This window comes from Schistocerca cancellata, chromosome 8 (assembly GCF_023864275.1).
Source record: "Schistocerca cancellata isolate TAMUIC-IGC-003103 chromosome 8, iqSchCanc2.1, whole genome shotgun sequence".
Taxonomy (NCBI): Eukaryota; Metazoa; Arthropoda; class Insecta; order Orthoptera; family Acrididae; genus Schistocerca; species Schistocerca cancellata.
Genome location: NC_064633.1, coordinates 95474586 through 95499566, shown reverse-complemented (window position 1 = coordinate 95499566; position 24981 = coordinate 95474586).

Genomic DNA, 24981 nt, shown 5'->3' with positions numbered 1-24981 from the left:
GTCATACGTTTTCCCCGTTCTTCGATAATATTTCGTTGCAATATCATGTCATTCTGACCCGTGGTGTTATTTATACAGCGTTTTGAAAGTTTAACTTCAATTATACTCACCCTGTGTATATTCATCACCACCTTCGTCAAATTGGGCTGCTTAAGACGCTAAAGAATTCCGGAACTGAAGCATTGAAGCAATAGGAAGAAAATAACGAGAAATGGTCCTTGTGGTGCGCAAAAGCGTTATGCACAACTCAGATTGCAATACATAGGTTAAGATGAACAAACAGCATGGCTCATTGGGTATCAACACACGTTGAATATCAAGTCAGTCGTTAAACAAATTGTGATTAAACTACAGGATCTATGTTCGCCATCTAATTATAAAAATGCAATTATAATTATGGAAATCAGTGATTTTAATTTATCTCGGTAATTGTCACAAGGAACAGGAATAGCATTTATTGGCCCTATCTCCGGTTAATCGAGAAATGGACTGACGACCTTTGGGCAACATGCATAATGACAGTAAAAATTTTCATTACCAGGTCCACTGTTGGCATCTAGCCACTTTAATGCAATCTACTTGGCCTCAAACCCTCTTCAGCGACCACGAGAAGAGTACCCATTCACATAAGGTATTTACCCGAAAAACCGCCAGTAACAGCTGGCTTCGCATTTCTAGCTTCCATCGGGCCTTCAGTCAGGACCCAAAGACATCAGAGTTCTATGAAGATCGACTGTGAGAAAAACAAGGAAGTATCTCACAGTTTAGAGTTGGCAATTCAGGGTATCTAGCAGATAGTGATACTAAGCTATAAACAATTTTCCCTCAGTCAGAGTATGTTCAAACTGAAGCAGAGAATCCCACAGGTAACAACAACTGCCTTGCGGACAGAAGAAGCAGAGAAATAATGCGCGTGTGAGAATCGACGAGATGAAGTAGGCGTAATTTCCGATTATAGCTTTTGACTCCATGAAAGAATACCAGTAATGCCAAGTGTCGTTTGAGAAATGAGTAAGATTTGTGCATCCAGTGGTTAAAATAAGTTAAGAAACTATTGTTAATGAATATGAACGTAAATGAATTTTAGGAAATGATAGGTTTATGAGATATGTCCGTCCATTTTAGAATTTTACGTAATAGTTGAGAAAAGTGAGGGGGTTATCGCTGCCAGCAGGTGATTCACGTCCATGTCTGGTTAAAGTCCCAGTGCGTTAAGCCTTGAGCTACAACCGTGTACGTCGCTCCAGTACGTTCTCAAGCGTCTTCTACCATACCCGCTATGTCTACGAACGTACGAGAGCGTGATGAAAAAATGTGCTTCTTATTTTTCAAGTGAAAACTCTTAACTATTTTTAAATTAAGCAAACTTTCTCTGTATTTATCAAATTTATTCACTATTTATACGTATTTATTTCTTAACGCAGACACCCTGGTGTGAAACACCTTCCTCCCAACGAGAGTTGATACCGTCACTGTAGAATTTTTTATTTTTTTGACGGGCTATAATCTCAACTTTGGTTGTAAAGTTTCCCGATTACTTAAGTGAAGTCATCGAAGGTGTCCTTTAAGTCTTCGAAATAGATGAAAACCGGATGAAGGCAAGTCGGGATTGAGTGGAGGATGGTCGATGACAGTAGTTTCTAGGCGTCGGATTTTTACAGACGTTGCAGCACTCGTGAGTTGTCTGGTAGTGTCATACTGAAGGAAAGGGTGCATTATGTGTGGACAAACTCTTAGAATTCGAGCTTTCGGTTTCGTGAGGGTCTCACGATATATAGGTACAGTTACTTCACACACCACTTTATTAAGGCTACAATTCGGAGCCTTGTATCGGTACAGGGTTGCAACTTGCGTCAGAGAAGCTGGAACGTCTACCGAGTAACGTGCATTGCATGTAATACCCGGTCTGGTGTCGGCAATAGAGAAAAAATTCGAGGCACTACTTTACAGCACGCCCTCGCATTTCATTTGCGCTAGATTCATAATATAAGTGCCCATCAAAAGTTTTCCCTTCGAAGGCCACACAGACATCTTGCATAAATGTCGGTGCTTATATACCCGCATCGAAATTATGCTGGATTCCATGCACGCTGCAGCAACGCCCTGAAACGTAACTTTTTAATCCCTCCTTGCAACATCATCTACCTGTCTGTTCCAGAATCGGCTTCATTGGTTTCTGTTCCTCATAGTGACTTTCTCGATGGCTCGCTCAATTTTAAGACTGATTGCTTTTTTATTGCAGTCACCCATCCACACCCATTCTAAATATATAGAATCCGTCGACTGGCTCAACGATTACAATGTTTTTCTATGTTGCTTTGTTACCATACATTGCTTGTGTATTATTTTTGTCCTATTGCAAGCTACACACACGCCCTTTAAGATCTTTTATTCACTGACAAATAGAATCTATGCATCGGGCAGAGAGGCTCCATGCGGTACAGCAGGGTCATTTTGGTTCTCCTGCATTACAGGCCTCAGGCGGCGATACCTTGTATAGCCTGTCCCGAATCAGAGCGTTGCTCGCTATCATTCCACGCCCAGTCTGTTTCTGATTGATGCACGGTCCGACAAGGACAATCGACTGCAAATTCGATGGACGGATCAAATTCCGAAAGGGGCGCCCAGCCTCCTAGTCAGGACGAGAGCCAATGAATGTCAGTCGGCAACCAGTTTGGATGGCTGCCACTCATCCGACCAAAGCTTCGTGATTCACCTTGGGAGCATCTCTTGGAAACGTCTTCCAACCAACTCAGCATTTTGATGTAGTCGTGAAATACTCTACCTGACGTTGAAACTCTTCCAAATGAAACTTGAGTAGTCTATATAATTGATTCCATAATAAAAAGTGTGAACTGTTAGTCTAAACATTTCCTCGGTGTTTGTGTTCTTCTTAGCCGCCTTGGCAGAAGTGATATAATCGCATTCGCGTTTGTTACGCGTTGTAGTGCGCTGAAGAATAGTAGGCTTTGTTGGTAAAGTGTACTCCACAAGCACAAACACAATACAGCAATGTGCATTAGGGACAAATAGTACGAAGAGGAAAGGACTTTTATGTTACGAGAACTCACATATAATAGGCAGACGAATATATGTAGAAGGAAGGAAAAAACGATGAAACCATGCTTAACTGAAGAAATACGGCAATTGATCGACGAAAGAGAAAAGTAAAAAATATTGACGAAAATTCAAGAGTATTGAAATATAACTAATACGTCACTGAAACAAACAGGAACCGTAGGGAAGACAAAATGTCTGCAGGATAAACGAGAAGAAATCAGGAACGGAGTGGTGGTCGAACGACCGGTTACAGCATACAGAAAACCAAAGCAACCTCCTGTGAAATTAAAAGCAGTGGCTTCAAAATTGCAGGTACAGGGGGAATTACAATGGTAAGTACAGAGAAGAGGACGGCTAAGTGAAAGAGTACACTGGAAGTCTCTATAAGGAGGAGGACTTCTCTGATGACATGATTTAGGGAGTCAAGATGAAGGACTTGCACTTAAGTTACAGACGAGGGCTAGTTGACCCCAGGGGAATTTCTGAAATCATTGGTGGATGTGGGAAACAAGCGACTACTCATACTGAAGTTTACTACTTACGTTTCAGGAGACATACCATCAAACTATTATCCCGAAGAGCTGCTAATTGCGAGAACTATCGCATAATTTGCTTAGCAGCTCACCCATGGAAGTTCCTCTATTGAATAGTATACAGAAGAATTGTACAGAAATTTGTGGATTTGTTATATGACGATCACTTGGCCCTTAGTCTCTGTAAAGACAATAGAGATGCAGCAAGAGACCTCAAGCGTTCGGCAATGTGAAATGTTCCACGACGTTCGAAATTCTGAGTGAAATATGAGTCATTTGTAGAGTAATATTGATAATATATGCTCAAGAACCAAGAGAGAACAATAAGAATGTGAGAGTAACAACGGAGCGCTCGGATTACAAGGGTGTAAGAAACGGATATAGCCCTCGACCGCTATGAGCTCAACCTACACGTCGAAAAATCAATGACGGAAATAAAAAGAAAGGTTCAAGAATGGCACAAAATTTCACGGTCAAAGTATGTCAATGATAAGATTCGCTGATGGTACGCTTGTCCTCAGAAAATATGAAGAATGATTGCGGTACATGCAGAACAAGAAGAACAGTCCACTTAGTATAGGTTATGGCCTCAGAGTAAGACGACGAGACGAAAACAATGAGGAGTATCAGAAACTAGTTTAATGATAAACTTATCGTGAAAATTAGTGAGCACGAAGTAGAAGAAGTTAAAAATTTGTAACAACTTGGAATCTAACTATCAAGTGCCGAACTAGTCAAGGAGAAAATATACATCAGGTAAGTGCAGACATACAGTGAAGACTTGGTCAAGAGAATTCTACTAGTATGAATGAATGGCCTTAATCTGTGGCATACAATTCCGAGAATGTACATTTGAAGGGAAGCATTATATCGTAAAGAGTCACGGACTGTGGGAAAACCGGATAAGAAGAGAAGTTAAACGTTTGTGGCACTACAGAAGGATGTTCAAATTAAGGTGGGCTGGTAAGATATGAAATGAGGAAGTTCTTCACAAAATCGGCGAAGGAAGAGACATATGGAAAATACTGATATGAAGAAGAGCCAGGATGATGTGACATTTGTTCAGACTTCAGGTAATAGCTTATGGAGCCAGAGGGAGCATGATATTGGAATACACCCAACAACCAATTGAGGACATAAAGTGCAAGTGTTATCAGAATGGAGGAGTTGGCACACCGGAGGAATATGTCAGATAAGTAGGTGATAAGTAGGTCGTATTTACACCAATGGAGGAATAAATCAAATCCTCCAACGAAGCAATATCTTACTTCTTCCGAGAATACTGGTGAATCTCTTTCAGCCTTCGAAGTTGGTTTTTACACATGGGCACTCAAAAACCCAAGCTAGGTGACCCCCGTTATTGTTATATATCTTCTATTACAGAAAACACAGTGAACGTGAAGGATGTCTATCTAGTGAAAAGGTCTTTAGTTGTACCGCACTCTATCTGGTGTCCTGATGCACAATCACATTACAAGTAGTAACGAATGTCAAGGAATGCAGCAGACAATCCTTGGCTGCAGGACGCCGTACATTTCGGTAAGTGTTGAAGTACGAACGTTAGTCGAAGGTGATTATATGACTGCTTTGTTGAAGGAAGCTGTCCTAATATCTGCTCAAACTAAAAGTATTTTCAGGCGACAAGATATACAGGAATTTCACAGGAGGTTCTTTTGACGTTTCTGTATGCTGAGCCACTCCTTTTAACAATTATTTGTTTTTCGGTATCTTCACCTTTTTTATGGAATCATTTCACCTTAACTTCACTGCACTTCCTATTTATCTCTAAATTTCTTGAACATTTTATAGTTCCTTTTTTCATCAATCAACTGAACTATTTCTTCTCTTAGTCACGGTTTCTTCACACTTACCTTCTTTGTACCTGTGTTTTTCTTTCCAACGTCTTTAAGTATCTATTTTAGACACATCCATTCCTCTGTAACTTAACTGCTTACTGAGCTTTTCTTTATCACAGTAATATAGAATTGGAGAACTTCAAGTTTGTTACTTCATTCCTCCGAACTTCCGTCTCCCCCTTCTTTGTTCATGGATTCTTCCTGACCCGTCTCTTCAACTTCAGCGTTCCCTTCAGCTCTACTAAATTATGATGTGTGTCTATATCTGTTCCTGGGTACACCTTAGAATCCAGGATCTGTATTCGGAATTACTGCCTGAGCGTGACACTGTATATGATTGGTTGACTAAGCACACGCCAATATTACCACTGTTTTGAGTGTACGCCCTGACGTAAATCTTACTTCTTCATCACCATTTCCCTCACCCATTCCGACACGTGGCGGCACGGAATAAGCCGGGTGGCTACATTTGTAAGGACCAATGTGGCCCTCAGTACTTATATACGTACAGTACGTCCATTCATTTCAACGAATTAAATCTACGTAATACATGCAAGGGAAACAATCGTATCACTGCACCAAATAAACGTCGTTTTCCAGGAGTCTTCCTGTGTTTAGCAATATCTCTAACAACTCTGAAGTATTTAGCAAGAAAAATAAAAGTGTTTGTTGTATTGAAATGGAGGCGTATCGAAATAAGAATGGAGAATGTGCTGTGGCATAAGGATCATGACTGTCTCTTAGATTAACTGAATGGGTTTTGCTGTATTTATTTTGGACTGCCAACAACAAATCTCGTTTGCCATTATATGTGTAAGAATTCTTAGTCAGTTATGTAGAAACGTATACAGGTTTCCCAACTTAACAAAATATTTTATTCGGATGGCTTGATCATTGGCACAAGTGTTATCCTCCTTGACGTGCATTTCATCAAAATATTGTCCCACGTGACAATATGCAATGAAAGTGAACGAAGTGAGCAAGGCTCAGTCAGTGATGAAGACTCTATTTTAGGTCCAAATAGTAAAGATGAAGAAGTACAGTTCGTTATGGATGTGGTAAATAAGAGCCTCCCGTTGGAGCATAAAATGTTTGCAGTCACAAATATCTGGTATCTCACTAGCGTAAGTGATTTAAATCTCACTGTGAACAGTACAACCTGTGAGATAGTCAGTGTACTGTATATTACTACAATTGACAGTCAGCTGTGAATTATTAGCTGTGAATCATGAGTTATTCTTTTTCAGTCTATGGTTTGCAACATGTCTTTGTTTGTCACCTTGCACGATGCGTAAGCAAACACCACCGTGCGACTTGCTAGCTCACCAGTGAGAGATGAGTAAGTTAAAAGATTCGTTCCTACAAAAGTTCGCCCTCTCCTAGCCCTTAATAGTGTTTGATACACTTCATATCATACATTACACTTTATCTAACTGCTTTAGATTTTCCATTTTGTTCCTCCGTACGTACAAACATGCATGTAATCACAGAAGCTCCATACGTGACAGATGCTGGAATGACGGGGCAGTCTGTACTCACCAAGACCTAGCTGCAGAAAACCACGCACTTCTCAGGCTTCCATAGGTGCTATGGTGGGCATTTATTTAACATTGTGATGGGAGATTGCGAAAACACGGTTTATCGCATAAAAGATGTGTAACGTGACTGTGTAATGGACTGTTCAAATGACAATTATTACAGGAATATCCGTGCAATAACCTGACTGTTAAAACCGATACCGTCATTTTTATTTGAATTTGCAAGCAAACAACGAAGGGGATAGGGCTATTGACGAGTAAAGCACGTTTTTCGTCTCAAGGGTGCGTCAGTGTTTAGCTGCTCTGGACAGCGCATGTCGTCAGTTGCCACAGGGGACCTAGTGTCTTTAACTAGGAATGTGAAAGTATTCGATGTGGTGCAAGATCAAACAGCGACAGTGTTGTGTAGTCGCACAATGTACACTCCTGGAAATTGAAATAAGAACACCGGGAATTCATTGTCCCAGGAAGGGGAAACTTTATTGACACATTCCTGGGGTCAGATACATCACATGATCACACTGACAGAACCACAGGCACATAGACACAGGCAACAGAGCATGCACAATGTCGGCACTAGTACAGTGTATATCCACCTTTCGCAGCAATGCAGGCTGCTATTCTCCCATGGAGACGATCGTAGAGATGCTGGATGTAGTCCTGTGGAACGGCTTGCCATGCCATTTCCACCTGGCGCCTCAGTTGGACCAGCGTTCGTGCTGGACGTGCAGACCGCGTGAGACGACGCTTCATCCAGTCCCAAACATGCTCAATGGGGGACAGATCCGGAGATCTTGCTGGCCAGGGTAGTTGACTTACACCTTCTAGAGCACGTTGGGTGGCACGGGATACATACGGACGTGCATTGTCCTGTTGGAACAGCAAGTTCCCTTGCCGGTCTAGGAATGGTAGAACGATGGGTTCGATGACGGTTTGGATGTACCGTGCACTATTCAGTGTCCCCTCGACGATCACCAGTGGTGTACGGCCAGTGTAGGAGATCGCTCCCCACACCATGATGCCGGGTGTTGGCCCTGTGTGCCTCGGTCGTATGCAGTCCTGATTGTGGCGCTCACCTGCACGGCGCCAAACACGCATACGACCATCATTGGCACCAAGGCAGAAGCGACTCACATCGCTGAAGACGACACGTCTCCATTCGTCCCTCCATTCACGCCTGTCGCGACACCACTGGAGGCGGGCTGCAAGATGTTGGGGCGTGAGCGGAAGACGGCCTAACGGTGTGCGGGACCGTAGCCCAGCTTCATGGAGACGGTTGCGAATGGTCCTCGCCGATACCCCAGGAGCAACAGTGTCCCTAATTTGCTGGCAAGTGGCGGTGCGGTCCCCTACGGCACTGCGTAGGATCCTACGGTCTTGGCGTGCATCCTTGCGTCGCTGCGGTCCGGTCCCAGGTCGACGGGCACGTGCACCTTCCGCCGACCACTGGCGACAACATCGATGTACTGTGGAGACCTCACGCCCCACGTGTTGAGCAATTCGCCGGTACGTCCACCCGGCCTCCCGCATGCCCACTATACGCCCTCGCTCAAAGTCCGTCAACTGCACATACGGTTCACGTCCACGCTGTCGCGGCATGCTACCAGTGGTAAAGACTGCGATGGAGCTCCGTATGCCACGGCAAACTGGCTGACACTGACGGCGGCGGTGCACAAATGCCGCGCAGCTAGCGCCATTCGACGGCCAACACCGCGGTTCCTGGTGTGTCCGCTGTGCCGTGCGTGTGATCATTGCTTGTACAGCCCTCTCGCAGTGTCCGGAGCAAGTATGGTGGGTCTGACACACCGGTGTCAATGTGTTCTTTTTTCCATTTCCAGGAGTGTATTTCTGTGGAGTGGATGACTGTACACCACGACTGCCGTAAGACTGGAAGTATTGCTATGGCATGCTACATGGTGCCAGACAGAGTATCCCACATACTGTGAGTGACCGAAAGTAAGCCTCTGGGAGACGCAGTGGCCAGCTGTGTATATACTTACGATTCCAATGGTGGGTAGCAATATCACACAGCGCGCAATGTGCCCGTTCATATTTGGAAAAATTCGTGGCACGCAGTTGTTTAATTCTATACTAAATTACGCACAAGCCATCGTAATGTAGAATTCATATTAGTCATTAAAAACGTATAGAACGATTTTGCAGGCTACGGAGCCATAACAAACTAGTATTGTTCATCCATAAAAATGGGGCGAATGACCAAAAAGTGCACACATAAAATAGCGTAGATAATATGAAGTCAAATGGCTGTACGACGTGAAATCTAACTGAAAAGGTTGTCATACTTCTCGTTTTGCTGGAAGCCTCTATCGTCAGTTCTGGTACAATTACGTTCGTAATACGTACGAAGAAATTGAGCCAGCAAATTTGTTTCAGGATTCCCAATGACAAAGTGATGCGACTTCTTGCAGTATCCACGTGACGAGTAGTCTGTTGTCTCTCCATTTTCAGATGTAGCAACAACCATGTTTGCAGGGCTGTGTACATTTTGCAATCATTTGTTACACTATTTAAAAGAGTCCTTCAACAGAAGAATTTCTCCTGTTCAACAAAAAAGTAAATTACCGTGTCTCTTCTTTCATTTCAGCATGGACTACTTACTGTAAAACACATTCAGATGGAGCAGAGGAAGAAAAAGTATTACGAGGGCTGTTCGCAAAGTGTGGTCCGACAGGTGGCGAAATGGAACCGACAGTGAAAGTCCAATGAAGCTTCGCGCAGAGGTGTTGGACAGTGTCTCTAGTTCGCCTGCCTGTTACACCCTGCCGCTTTTTCAGTTCTGAGCACGCAGTGGGCAGGCTAAGACACCTAGAACAATTAATAGTGTACGATAATGCAATGCCTGTGTTATTCCGAATTACTATGCCAAGTTCCTTCGGACATGGATGTAAATAAAATGTCTCCCCTACACGGGAATATACAGAAAGGATTTACGAGTGTAGGTTGTAGACACACGGTTGACAACATATTGAAGGGCGTCTACCTGTGAGTCGTGCTCGGATAGCCCATTTGTGAGGCGACCGCTCGCGATGAGCGGGATATTCGGCTTCGAGTACCGGTGCTGCAATAAAGTTTCCTTGTCGTCATTCCATCATACTGCTGATGGTTACCAATATTCGCAATTGCGAATACATTTATTGCAATCAATAGTCTCTCGTTCCAAGTATGGGTGCCTGATTTGGTGCAGCGCCACATAACGTTCGTGTCATGCATTTCATTCACCATGAGAGTTCTCAGCCCACCAATGCAGGGGCAATGAGGAAGCCCCTGCAGTGTTTTCGATGGCGAGTGTTTATCAACCACAATACAGCCCGTAATTGGCTCCCCCCCTGAGTTTCATCTCTGCTCACATGAACTGCTGTCTATTGGCACTTTGTCACAGACAATGAGCTGCACACCAGCGTAGAGAAGTGGCGGAAAGCATAGGCGGCTGTCTTCTTTGACAATGGTATTGGAAAGTTGGTACAACGCTACGACAGATGTCTAAGTTGAAGCAGCTACTAAGTAGAGATGTAGCTGGAACGTTTAGCTAACTGTTGGAAATAAAACTTTTTAATTTTCACTGTGGTTCCCATTTCATCAGAATTAACTTTCCGAATAGCCCACTTAGTGTAAGCTACCGTCAACGATGAGGCCATCAGAGACCTCACACAACTTCCGTTTTAGGAGATGAATAGAGAAGGAAATCAGTCATGCAATTTAGGCAGGCAACAGCGATCCAAAACTGCTTATTAGGACAAGCTTTCGAACCCTGGTCTTCCGATAACGCAGTTTAGCCCTTAATATCAGTGTAGCCTTGGTAGGTAAAGTGGTACAGTAGCCACTTTCTGTAACAACCAATACGCAACCACTCTAAAGGTTTCCTCATAACGTATTAAATCAACTCGTTGACTGTAATCATTTAACGAAAGTTAAGTCTGTGAAATAAGGCGATGTAACTGCCCTTGCTTTGTTGCAGTACTATCAGCTAACTAGTCGTTAGAGAACATAGCTTGATAATTTATTTATTATCAATACATCTTTCTCATAGACTTTCTTGCTGAAATTCCGATGTTGCGATATGTTATCGGACACGCTTATAGTTCGATGATCACAGATAAGGCGCGATGTCAGAAGTGTACTTAAGTGATACGGAGCTCTTTGATGTCACCACAGAATCTTGATGGTGCAATGAGATAACTGGTACTTCGAAATTAATCTGCATTATTCGTTCCTAATCTTAATTTTTATTCTGTTCTGGTGCGGATCGTTATAAACTGACGGTTTCTGCTCAGATATCTTCTGTCGAAAGTTTATGAATCAGCTGTCCAGAAACGTCTGTCAAGGAATTACGAGCAGTGAACCAGTATTTTCATGTTCATAACGTCAACGAGGATGCCAGAGGTTCTACATGTTCTGTTCTTTACTAAGCTCAGGGTAGTGAACATCGGGTCTCATTGTTGGAGGCCCTACTGACGCATACGTGTTTGCGGGACTCCGGCATTACGGCCCAGGTGATCAACATTGACAGTAGTGTACCGATTCTACGCAGCTAGTGGCCTTTCTCCGAGGGGAAGGCGCAGTTGCTTTTGCACCTGCACACGGCTGCGCGAAATTTGGGTGAAAATAAATAACATTGGCCATGGAACACCAGTTGCTCGAACTAATTATTATTTGGGGGTAGTTGAATGCAAAAATCTAGGACCCGAAGTTAGGTCGGCATAACCTGTCAGGCTATTTGGCAATATTGCACCTGTTTACGAGCGCTCGAATATGTGCAGTATTTTGCTAATGGTATTCTTCCGAACGTGCGATCGCCTATGGCCAGAGTCTACACACTAAACTGAAACAATTTATTTGGCCACTACTTCACAAAATATGTCAGGTATTCCACTGCAATATTGTATCCGTCTTCTGTCTTATCAGGCTGTAAGCTCTGTCAGATTCTGACTTTAGCAGTGAATGCCCTGTTCCACTCAATTCGTCGTCCATCGCCTCACCAGACAGTTTCTGTCCTAGTAGAGTCCTTCATTGTACTGTTTCCACCTGTATACTTTCTCCTGTGCATTGGACAGTGGAATTCATTCACACTGTTAATGTGGGAACCCATGCTTTCCATTCCCTGATAGTTATTTTCGTTTTGCAGCCTGCTTAGACTGTCATTACTTTTTGATTTCTGCACATTTATTCAGTAGCTATTCAGAGTTGGCCTTCCTCATCTAAGTGACGTATATAGCTGCATTACTTTTTCCCTGGACTTTTTGCATTTCCTTCTTTAGATGATGATTGGAAATAATTCTCCTCTTACCCACAATTTATTCGCAGTTTCAATTCTTGTACCAATATTTATCTGTCCATCTTACGCTGTTACATCTTTGAGAAATATCGTTTCTGCCCAACTGGACTTCTTACTGTTGAATGCAGCCTCTGAGGGATTCGAACGCACATCATCGGTATCCGAATTCCTTGGGCGTTGACAATAAATTTCTAAGTATTCAAATGGCTGTCCACTCTTCAATATTACCAAAGTGTGTTCTGAGTACAAGTGCACTCCCATATTTTATACTTTACGCAGTACAATCGCCCATCTACACTACTGGCCATTAAAATTGTACGCCAAGAAGAAATGCAGATGATAAACGGGTATTCATTGAACAAATATATTATACTAGAACTGACATGTGATTACATTTTCACGCAATTTGGGTGCAAAGATCCTGAGAAATCAGTACCCAGAACAACCACCTCTGGCCGTAATAATGGCCTTCATACGCCTGGGCATTGAGTCAAACAGAACTTGGATGGCGTGTACACGTACAACTGCCCATGCAGCTTCAGCACGATACCACGGTTCATCAAGAGTAATGACTGGCGTATTGTGACGAGCCAGTTGCTCGGCCACCATTGACCAGACGTTTTCAGTTAGTGAGAGATCTGGAGAATGTGCTGGACATGGCAGCAGTCGAACGTTTTCTGTATCCAAAAAGGCCCGTTCAGGGCCTGCAACACGCGGTCGTGCATTATCCTGCTGAAATGTAGGGTTTCTCTGGGATAGAATGAAGGGTAGAGCCACGGGTCGTAAGACGTGTAACGAATGGCAGCCCATACCATCACTACGGGTGATACGCCAGTACGGCGATGACGAATACACGCTTCCAATGTGCGTTCACCACGATGTCGCCAAACACGGATGCGACCATCATGATGCTGTAAACAGAACCTGGATTCATCCGAAAAAATGACGTTTTGCCATTCGTGCATCCAGGTTCGTCGTTGAGCTCACCATGGCAGGCGCTCCTGTCTGTGATGCAGCGTCAGGGGTAACCGCAGCCATGGTCTCCGAGCTGATAGTCCATGCTGCTGGACACGTCGTCGAACTGTTCGTGCAGATGGTTGTTGTCTTGCAAACGTCGCCAACTGTTGACTCAGGGATCCAGACGTTACAGCCATGCAGATAAGATGCCTGTCATCCCGACTGCTAGTGATACCAGGCCGTAGGGATCCAGCATGGCGTTCCGTATTACCCTCCTGAACCCACCGATTCCATATTCTGCTAACGGTCATTGGATCTCGTCCAACGCGAGCAGCAATGTCGAGATCCGATAAACCGCAATCGCGATAGGCTACAATCCGACCTTTATCAAAGTCGGAAACGTGATGGTACGTATTTCTCCTCCTTACACGAGGCATCACAACAACGTTTCAGCAGGCAACGTCGGGCAGCTGCTGTTTTTGTATGAGAAATCGGTTGGAAACTTTCCTCATGTCAGCACGTGTTGGACAGTGTCTCTAGTTCGCCTGTCTGTTACACCCTGCCGCTTTTTCAGTTCTGAGCACGCAGTGGGCAGGCTAAGACAGCTAGAACAATTAATAGTGTACGATAATGCAATGCCTGTGTTATTCCGAATTACTATGCCAAGTTCCTTCGGACACCACCGGCGCCACCCTTGTGTGAATGCTCTGAAAAGCTAATTATTTGCAAATCACAGCATCTTTTTTCTGTCCGTTAAATTTCGCGTCTGCAGCACATCATCTTCGTGGTGTAGCAATTTTATTGGCCAGTAGTGTATCTTTGGCATTTCTTGGCCTTTTCCTTGTCATTTTCAATAAGAGTATCTATCATTATCAGCTGAAATTTACTGCAAAATCTATGGAGCACGTCACCTTCCGCATTCCTGTTGCTGAGTCTGTGTTGTCCAACCACTGTGCCTTCTGTTCTTTAACATATTTTAGTTTTAAAACCGCCCACGTTTGTTAGATTTTCGTCGCCTTTATATATTAAGTCATCTGTTCCGTTGCTCCTTACACTATGTTAACCGTATTATCTTCAGATTGTAACCTTTATACACCACAACTATCGATGATAACGTTGGTTCGCTGTCGATTCTGACGAGAAACTCCATGAAATGTTCACAGGAAATCATTCATTCGCTAACTTACTACTCATAATGAATCTCAATCTGCTCCTCTTCCATCATTTGACATATTCTTTAACAGAATTAAGGAGATTTCTTATACCGGAAAGCTTCTGATACTAAAGCTGAGGATATTTATTCGAAATCCAAGTACTGTCTGGAATCGAACCTAAGTCTTGAGAGACTTTCTACTACTACTCGAAGGCGCTCCCTCTAAGCGACAAGTCTACGCAAACGATGTTAGTATGAGAGTTCTGAATCGTACCTACTACCTATCATAATTCTCACGGCTACACTCTACATATGCAATGGTGACGAATGTCTCGGAGAACCTGAAACAGAGTCACTAGTTAAGCGGCAATTAATGATGGACTCCAGACATAAGATATGATTAAAAACGTCACAGAGGTAATCGCCATCCCTCAGCAGCAGATACATCAGGGATTGGCATTGCTCCCAATTTGTCTCGAGAAACAGTGCTCAAGCGAGACGCAGCTCCGTCGTGCAATTTACCGTGCAGTAGTGCGATTATCAATGTGTTTCCTGCAACAGAAGACAGAAGCAAACGGTATAAGAAACAAGAACTACATAAGAGATTTCTCGAGAGTCTGGAAAAGCTGTCACCAAATAAGAAACATCTTAATAAGGGCAAAGTTGTGGATGACAATCTTTCTTCTGGCACAGAAAAAGGTACTTTGATGAATGATATAGCGGCGTTAGAAAGAAGGAATGCCTCTTTCACAGACAAGTGCGTGCAACTTCGAACGCGTGAGAAAGATCTTCGGAACCCGGTGCCCAAAAACACCACGACACAGTGGCGAGAAAGAAATTAATAAGAGGTTTCTTGTGCCTAATGAAATTACTCGTGAGCTGGGAAAAATATCTTCCCCTAATCAAATAAAAAATTTACTACATGACTCAAAAAGGTTTCGGTGGAGTAAAGAGGACGTTTGTACAGCGATTACTCTGCGTGCTATGTCGTGGAAGTGTTATAATTTTCCTAGGGAAAAAATCAGGTATCCTCTACCGGTAGTGTCAATGTAGGGGGCGTCGATAAACCGCTCTCTTACTTGCAGTCTGGAATTTTGAAAGATGTTTTAATTATGAGGGAAATACAGGTTAAAACATTCGCCTACAGGGAACGAGTTAGCGTTTTCTCTTTTGACGCAACGGACACTGACATCAGGCTTTGCTGTGGTCAACAGGGCAGTGTGTTAGGACCCCACAGTATTGTATAAGTTTTATTGTGCGTGGGCTGTTTGCAAGTTTGAAACAACCTGTTTATATTGATTTTGATAATCGTGTGACAGCTCTCCTCTTGAATAAAATTATTGTTGCCTTAGCCAGTAATTCGTATAAGGCTGTAGCTTGTTTCGCAGGTACGGGAACAAAAAACTTTTCCGTTTGGAACGACCTTAGCGTGATGCACATAAATGATCGTTTCCTTCATCTTAGCGACACACGAAAGAGTGTGTGCGTGTTGACTGATGCCCCACATTTTCTGAAGCTGTTACCGATTCATTTGTTGTATGAAGACCTATTGTAGAAAATAAGGCAGTGACGAAATCCGTGTTCGAGAGACTTTTGGCTGTAGACAGTTGCAAGATGAAAATGTGCCCAAAGTTAACTCAGCAACACATCACTGTTTATGGCAGAGAGTGAGAGAGAGTGTGTTTAACAGCGGGATTGGTGCCTCGCATAGCTTCTCGTGCCGTTCGGCATTTAATACCAGAAGAAGGACACACTAGTGACTTCATACAGCTGGTCGATGATATTATAGAGGTCCACAGATCAAGACCTTCGAAAGTAAGAAACCTCTGGAATGTGGATTCGGAATTCATTTCGAAGCACGAGATCAATTTCTGCACAAGTTCTACAAATGTTGTGCGAGCAAGCGCCTTGGATAATCAGAACATTTTGTACCTCTTGAGAAAGCATTCATGAAATGTATTCGGTCACTTTTAGGTCTGAATAAACTATGAGGATACAAGAGGACTTAAGAGAATACTGTGTCAAATATACACTTACTTCCTGGATGAATCAGTACTGTGTGGGAAACTTCTTTTCTCTTGTAAGGGGACTTGGAAATTTTTGTGAACATTCAGCTCCAGTAAATGTAATTAATAGAATAAGGGTATTACTGTTAAATGCCAGTGCTTTCGATATTCCTCTGTCTAATGCATCCAACTCTAATAAACATAAAAAAAAATAAGGCTGTTACTGCTGAGTGCCAAAGCTTTCGATATTCCTCTATAATGCTTCTTTTTTTTGAACCTCATGAAGAAAAAACATTTGTTATTGCAGCAGTGTTCAGCAGCATTCTTTCCGATGTGTCCAAAGCACTGACAATGGTCGGAGAGCAGAGAGAAATTGAGAGGATGCTACTGGCTGCAGAAAATTAAGGGAGTTCATCAGTAAACGTGGGTTCGGACTGCAGCGTGGACGGATTTTGTATCTAGCCGAATATACAGCTCATCGGTGCAGGCAGAACATCAGCCACACCTACTGAAGAGATGGTGTCAATTCCAGGAGAAAAATCTCTCAGCTGCTTGTGCATGATTTCTACGGAAAGTTTGTTTGTGCCTTCAGAAACATGGCTTGAAGCAGTAACCCAATTGGAGCTGATTTTTGCTCAGCTTCAAGGAAGTGACAATTTGTCTAGAGAAAGGGGCATCATTACTAAATTGCGAATAACATTTAGTGACTGGTCCCCAAATATACACAAAGAGATAATTAGAATTTACGCTAGAACTAGCAAAATTATTGGTTTGTGCTGGCTTTCATTAAAAGACGGAGGAAGAGTACCTGTTACAGCTCATCGAAAAAAAGGAAGAAAATTGCATATGTCATCACAATAATGAGGTCAGTGCTTAGCCTAACCGTTCTGTAAATAAATGTTGTGTTAGTAGGTTTGTACACTTTAGACAGAACCATTGCATATATAGTTTTTTCACGGCGTCACAATACTGATGTTACGAATGTTCCTGCATATTTACAACACTATATGGCACCTTCACTGCAGAGGAGAACTGGTAAGTAAACTTGTTTTTTATTTATATAAGCGTAATTTACAACAATTGAGGTCTTATATAAATATATTTCACTGCAATTAAATTAACTGATTCTGATTTATTTGAATCAAAGTTTCGCATGTGATGTGCAGTGCGGTTGTGATCTGATATTTTACCGATGCCTAATGCATAAGCTACGCTGGGATATAACTTATGAAACGTCCCCTTAGAACAATTTGTACAATATGAAACGTCCCCTTAGAACAATTGTACAAGCCTGTGCTTAACCTGACACACAATATTATTTAGCGCAACGCAATCTGACTTTCAATAACCCCTACAAAACAATGGCCCTGACTAACTTTAACCTATACCTTTTACAAATCACTTACCTCACAAAAATCTTCGCTACTCAAGCTACTGCAAAACAGCGAGCGCCACTACTGCCAGCTAAATAAAAGATTCAAACTACTGAAGGTACTAACTACTGATAGGGATAGTTAGCAAATGAAAGATATTAATAGAGAACAAACAATGTATTTACCTTAATATTCATAATTGACATTCAGTCTTACAGATTATCAAAACTCCGCCATCTCTCTCCCCACGTCCACCACTGCTGGCGGCTCACCTCCAACTGCCCAACGCTATCTGCTGTTCACATCCAGCTATAGCAGTTCATGACAACAATGGCAGGCAACAATGCAAACTAGCCACATACTGCACACAGCACAGCCAGTGATTTTCATATAGAGTGCTATGTAACGTTGCCAATAAAAAACATAAACAGCAAACTTACATAAAGAAAACATAAACAGCCTACTTACATAGCCCCCATGCTCCCCACAAAAAATTTTACAAATGTTTTTGGCCAGTGGCCAATAATGATTTGATAAAATTTTTCATAATTACAATAACAAAGATATCAAATGCACACACTTATTGATACAATGTTGGTCAACAGCTAAAATTTTTTTTCACAGTCAATAAAGACAGTCCAGATTGTTCATCATAATAGTAATTACAGTTTTTGTTTTTCACAAAGTCTCATTAGTAAAAGAAATTGCACATAGAAGTAGTGGATTTCCATGCAGTCTTGAAGAAGTGGTGGTGTCCTTCCAACGGAAAGACAGTACTGACTCTTGACATGGTGACAGGTAATGGGCCACAATGGAGCAAACCCACAGCAGAGTCATTCGAAGTTCTGACGAATATTGGTAGGTAGGTCATCACAGAGCAGACCCACTGTAGTCCTGGTAGAGAGTATTGTATTGGTGGGTCATCAGAGATGCAGACCCACTGTAGTCCTTGTAGAGGTATTGGTGGGCCACCAGAGATGCAGACCCACTGTAGTCCTTGTAGAGATGGCCAGCAGCCATCTGTTGCGACTGTGCAGGTGCACAATCACCATCGAAGAGTCTTGCAGAGAAGATAGCAAGTCCATAACCACCACTTGTGCACTCACAAAGTTAGTGGAATTGTCCTTAGAACCAGCAATGCTGTTATCCAGTCCCTTGCTGAATTATTAACACACGTGCAAACACTATCAGTCCCTACTTCTCACATAGTGTCCATATAGTATGACCAACAGAAAAGTGTGCAGTGAAATGAATGCTTACAAGTTAATAATATGATGAACTGGTGTCAATTACAATTTTATGACGTAAGAATACAATTACAAAGGTACAAAATACATCATTAAAAACATAACAATACAGATAACATTTGTAGTAATAGGGGCTTTACAAAAGAATAGAAATAAACATATACATCAGTGTTACAGGAATGATGACATGAGTACAAAAATAAAAGATCAGAATCACTTTCGAAACATCAATTTCACACATGAGCATTAAAACAAAACAGAATAAATAATGTCTAAGCATCATTACAAAGAAAATAACAGAGTATTAGAAAAATTCTACAACATAGCTCTCATCAGCTAAACACATAAAGACAGGAAAAACACAAATACACAAGGGTACACAAACATATAGCGGAATAATAGAAGGAAAGGACAGGGTTTGTTTTACTGCAGTATTTTCAAAACTTTCTTTACTTCTCGGAGATCTCCCTTCATTCATCATTATTCCCAAAAAGTCCTATCTATACCTCCTTCCTGTATTCTATTCATATTATTTCTGATTGTACAATACTCATTTGGGCCCAATCTTTTTCATATCACTTCGCATTGCATTCTTTACCTATTCTCCATAGTCAGTTTCTTATATAGTCTACCCCATCTTAAGCTAACTTAAATCTACTGAGCTCAGATATATATACCAAGGGACGAGGCAATGCAGCATCACATAACACAGTTAATATAAACAGCAATGAAAAAAAACGCAGATTTGCGAAGCAAGCAGGATTAAGAAATTAGCAAAAGTCAAATTCAATAACACTATACCTGGCAAACAGTAGCAACTTATACCTAGACATGACATAGCTCAAGCAGAATAAATATTACAGTAAAAACAACAGTGCAGACAAGGGAAATGTCTATTCACATCTTAATGTCTATGTAATTAAAGTGGTGCACCATAACAACTTATTGTAAAAAAAAAATATTACCATGTACTTGAAAAGAAAATTATGTGTTACTGTTACTAGTTCCTTCTTATTGTTCTTCCCTTTCCAAGTGCTCCTTTTTTAAAGAATGTGGATCATAAAATAATTATTTAATAGATCTGTTGACAGAAAGAGTTCACATTAGCAAATGCATCTCAGTTTATTTTGTAAAACTAATGCTGCAACACAGCTGGAAACCAGATATTAAATGAAATAAGCAACTATGAAAAGCAAAGCATAAAAATATCATTCAATAGTCATGTGGCATTTCGTAAGTCAGTAGCACTCAACTCTCGGAGAAAGACACTTGTCATAATCAGGTGTGCAGATGTACGAATATTTCCCATCAATTCATAAGCATTTCAATAATTAGCACAAAGTGCGAGTAATCATATGTTTTTAAGTAACGAGGGTGTCGCATTAGCGATGAAAGGCACACCCTGATGGCTTGTTCTCCAGGTGTTTGACGCAGCTGTGTGCCCACAACGCATTACAAAAATCATATGTCTTCAAGTAACGAGCGTGTCGCATTAGCGATGCCCTCTACAAAGGATTGTCAATAGCATGGTTAACCCCTTTTTTGTTTTTCTACCTGTGCTTCCGGAAAGGCCCTCACTCTAATGGCTTGTTCTCAGGTGTCTGACACAGCTGTGTGCCGACAACGCACATGCAGGTGGTCACTTTCTTACGGAAATATTTACGACAGCAGTTTCCGCTGCAGTGACAGTCTCACATACAAAATTTCACGGGTCGAGAATTTGCGTTGCAAGTGTGTAGAAACAAAATCCTATAAATACAACAGTGTCCAAAAAATTTTCGCCGGCATTGTGATACATTCACGCATTTACACACACATTTCATAACTCTTAAAGTACGATTCTTGGTTTCCAACAACCTTTTTCACAAGTCAAGAGTCCCTATCTTCTATTCATTATTCATATACATATAAACAGGTAATCACCTTCCTCATATATGGTAGCATCATCTTATTGACATAAACATACCTCAACAGCATAATACACATCGTCGTCGTAATAATAACATCATAAAACCTCAGTCAAATCTCAAAATCGTCGTAGCTTCCTCCAATAATTTCAAAACCTAACAAAATTCTCTGCTCATGTCAAAAGTGTCATCTGCCTCCAACGTACTTTAAAATCATACTCCCTTACCAAATACATCATTCAAAGCTCTCATAGTATCACAATGGTTCCGAAAAAATATGAAGAGTTCACACAGTACAGACAAAATACAATTTCTTAAGTGTGAAATAATCCAACTCTGTAATTGCGTAAACATGTGTCACTGACGTAGTAAAAAAGATTTGTCTCTCTCAGTTAAATGATCAGTTAGCTGTGTAATTTATGTGTTAGAGAAATATGGTACCGATGTGTAAAGTTGTATAAGCAAATACCATATTAGCTAGGGCTCCTTGTGCTTGCCAAACACATGGTACACAAAGTAGGCATGTACCCCCCTGAGGTTTATTGTAATTATACCCTCAGGTGTTACAGATTACAGCAATGGAATGAAATGTATCACGAAAAACTTTCTTTGTAATTCAAAACTCTTTAAAAATAAATGTTTTAAGTACAAAATTAATCACTCAAATACGTGTCCAGTAGCGCTAAATGTGCGTCTTGCTCTAAGATAATCTCTGGGAAGTGTCGTAGTTATTGTCCTCCGAAAGCTAAGTTCTGCAGAAGTCAATGTACTTACCTCATGATACACAAAAGTGAAATGCTTTGCGTATAGATATCATACTTATTACGCTTATTGCCGTGATGAAGAAAGTACTGTGCTGTAACGTATTGTTGTGCTACAGAAAAGGCTGTCTCCTTGTAGCAATAGCACAAAAGTTACTACTAAAACATGTTTTACTTTACAGAAGAATTCAGAAAAACTGTGCAGATATCAAACAGATACACCGCAAAAGCAACATTGTAAATTGTCACTCATTAGTAACGTCGTGATATAATCGTGTAGCTGTCACACAAACCAACCACTGTGTCATCTGGCATTTCACAGAAAGCACCTCAAATCCAGAATCCACTCGTAAGCAAACCAAAATGTTGCATGAAAATTTCATTAGCAGTGCTGGTATATGTTCTAAGTATGTAAGCCGTATATTCGTTACGTAATCGTGCAACTAACAAGGAGGAATGTATAAATAACAACACTGAGTCGTCTGTTCGCAATAACAATGCATTCGCAATTACTTGTCTAAGTTACCTATGTTCTTGACTGGATGGTTAGTTAGCTTTAAAACATAGTTGCCTGTTTAACAGTTTGTAAGTGTGACAAAGAGTACTAGTAACGTGAAGTGAAAAATTTTATGGCAAAGACAAAGTTAAAAAGCAGATTATCTTTCAATAAACGGTTTTACACGTGAAATGTGGTGTAAACCTTTACTCTTCTCAGTATGCAGAATTTCAACTTGAATGCAATTATCATGCGGTATTCGTCCGTAAAGAATACTGGAACTTTGCTCAAGGTTAGCGTCAATGTTATTTTTCCCTGAGCCAGCGGGCGCAGGTGGCTGCCTGTGGTGCGAGTCATTGTCTGTTTCTTTGTTGGCGCGCGCCGTTACTGGGATTAGGAGGCCTAACTTCCACAAATTCGCCGTGACGAGAGTGCTCTGCTCTATTTAAATCTCGCCAGTTCTGATGCAATTCAGGTCTGTCGTTACGATCATATCGTCTGTCGTCATGTCGGTAGGTTCGATAGTTTCTTTCTTGTCGGTCATGTGGTGGAGAATTTCTCCCAGAATCGTAACTACGCACTGGACCGTTGCGTCTAAAGTTATTCTGTCTCCCTTGATAATAGTTATTTTGGTTCCCATATTGTCTGTTTCTCTGATTGTCTCTGTGATAGTCATTACTGCGGAGAGGTGATCTTTCCCTGTAATTATTACTACTCTGCCAACGGTTGTCATACGGGTGGTGTCTGCTTTGGTCACGATTTGCGTTGTAAGAATAGACTTGTCGTGTCCAGTTATTATTTCTGTCGTCACGGAATTGTGACGGATGTGACCTGTAGTGATTGTTTTCCTGTTTTCGCATCCCGCGACTGTCTGTGTCAATTTCTAATTCTTGTAACAGTCCCTGAAAAGCTTCAATGTCGTCTTTGCAACGTCCTGCTAAAATAATATGTCGTAAATTTTCAGGCAGTTTGATTAAGCAAATGCGGATGAGTTCTGAGGGGCTGTATGGGTTTGACAGGTATTGATTCTTGTGCAACATGTCTTCAAAATATTTCACAAGACTGGAAAATTCAGATTGTTCAAAGTGTTTCATCATCATGATGCTATGTTTTACGCGGTCTTGTGTAGCTTGAGACCAATACGCTGAGAGGAAGGCGTGGTAAAATTCTCCTTCACTGTGACAATCGTGAATGACCGATCGCATTCTTACAGCTGGTTCATTCTCCAAGTAGCCACACATAAATTCTAACCTGTGCTCCAATGACCAGTTGGGAGGAAAACAATGAGAGAATTGATGGAGCCACGCTTGTGGATGAATGTCGTTGGCAGAATTCTTAAATGTTTTGAATTTACGTGTAGTAATGAACAGCTTATAATCAAAATCATCGTGTCGGCGAGTAGCATATCGGTCATTGTTACATCGTGTCGGCGATTCCATCTCAAAATTCGGTGTACCTTGCCAATTTCTTTCATAATTACCGAAAAGCCCTGTGTTATTATTTTGTGGCTGTTCCGTATTTCTATGTCCCTCTTCCCTTATTGGGGCGCGAGTGTCCTCTGAAATACGTAATTCTTGTATTACCTGTGTCAGCTGATCTTGTACTTCCCGCATTTCTCTTTTGTATTGCGTATTAATTTGATTCTGATTTTGTTTGAATTTTCTTATTTGTTCATACTCTTCTGTGTCAGTGAAGGCTACGGGTCTTGTGTCATTCAGATCATCATCTACCTTTGTAGATAAGTTAGTGACCTGATCCGAAAGTTCAGCTACTTTCTCCGATAGTGAACACATTTCCTCAGTGTGTTTTTCTGAACCAAGTTTCAGAGTGTCCAATTGTGTTGAAATCGAATCTACTGTGTTCTTTAAGTTTTCCTGAGTTTTTGCCAGTTGCGTAACCGAATCGGTAGATGCAACTGAGTCAATTTTAGCCCACAAGGTCTCATGATTTTCATGAACAATGGTTTGCAGCGCTTTTATGGCTGCTTCGTGATTCTGTAATGCATTTTCATGCCGCGAAAAAATAGGTTGGAAATGCTCACAAATTTGTGTTTTTACGTCATTACAGACTTTTTGACATTTCGATTCGATGTTATGTAACTCAGTAGTTAAATCTTCACGTGTTTGTTCAAGTGTGGTGTCTAACTTCCGAAGATTTTGTTCCATTGTGTCTAACTTTTGCTGTGTTTGTCTCTGGTGTTGTTCCACTGTGTCTAACTTTTGAAGCTTTTGCTGTGTTTGTCTCTGATTTTGTTCCATTTGTTGCATTAGTTGTAATAACAATGCATTAGTGTCTGGAATCTGTTCCTCTACTCTTTTCGGCAGTGCATTTGCACCGGCAACATTCACATTTTGACAAGCTGAAAATGTGTCTTGACTTATTTGAGAAAACGGTGAGGACGCAAAACCTGAATCTACAGTATTTGCAAAATTGTGTCCTATCATTTCGGATTCCTGAGGCGAGCTGTTGCCGACCGATCGGTCGACAATGCTTCCCTGTTCACTACCTGTTTCACTGCCTACGCCATTGTCTGACGCCCGCTCCATTTCCCTATGCACAGTTACCAAATTACTACTTTGAATATTAGTTAACTCATTACATGGTGGGGCCAACACACTGCTTTCGTCTTCACTGTCATTTCTTAGTTTACTTTGGAGCCGAGTGTTACGTTTTTCACACGCCATTATTGTCACAATATTTTACACGATGACACAGAAAAGCACAATTTGAATAGCAAAAATAAGAGAACACATTAACATAGCACTGAAAATAATATCTAGTTAATTGCAAGCGTAGCTGCG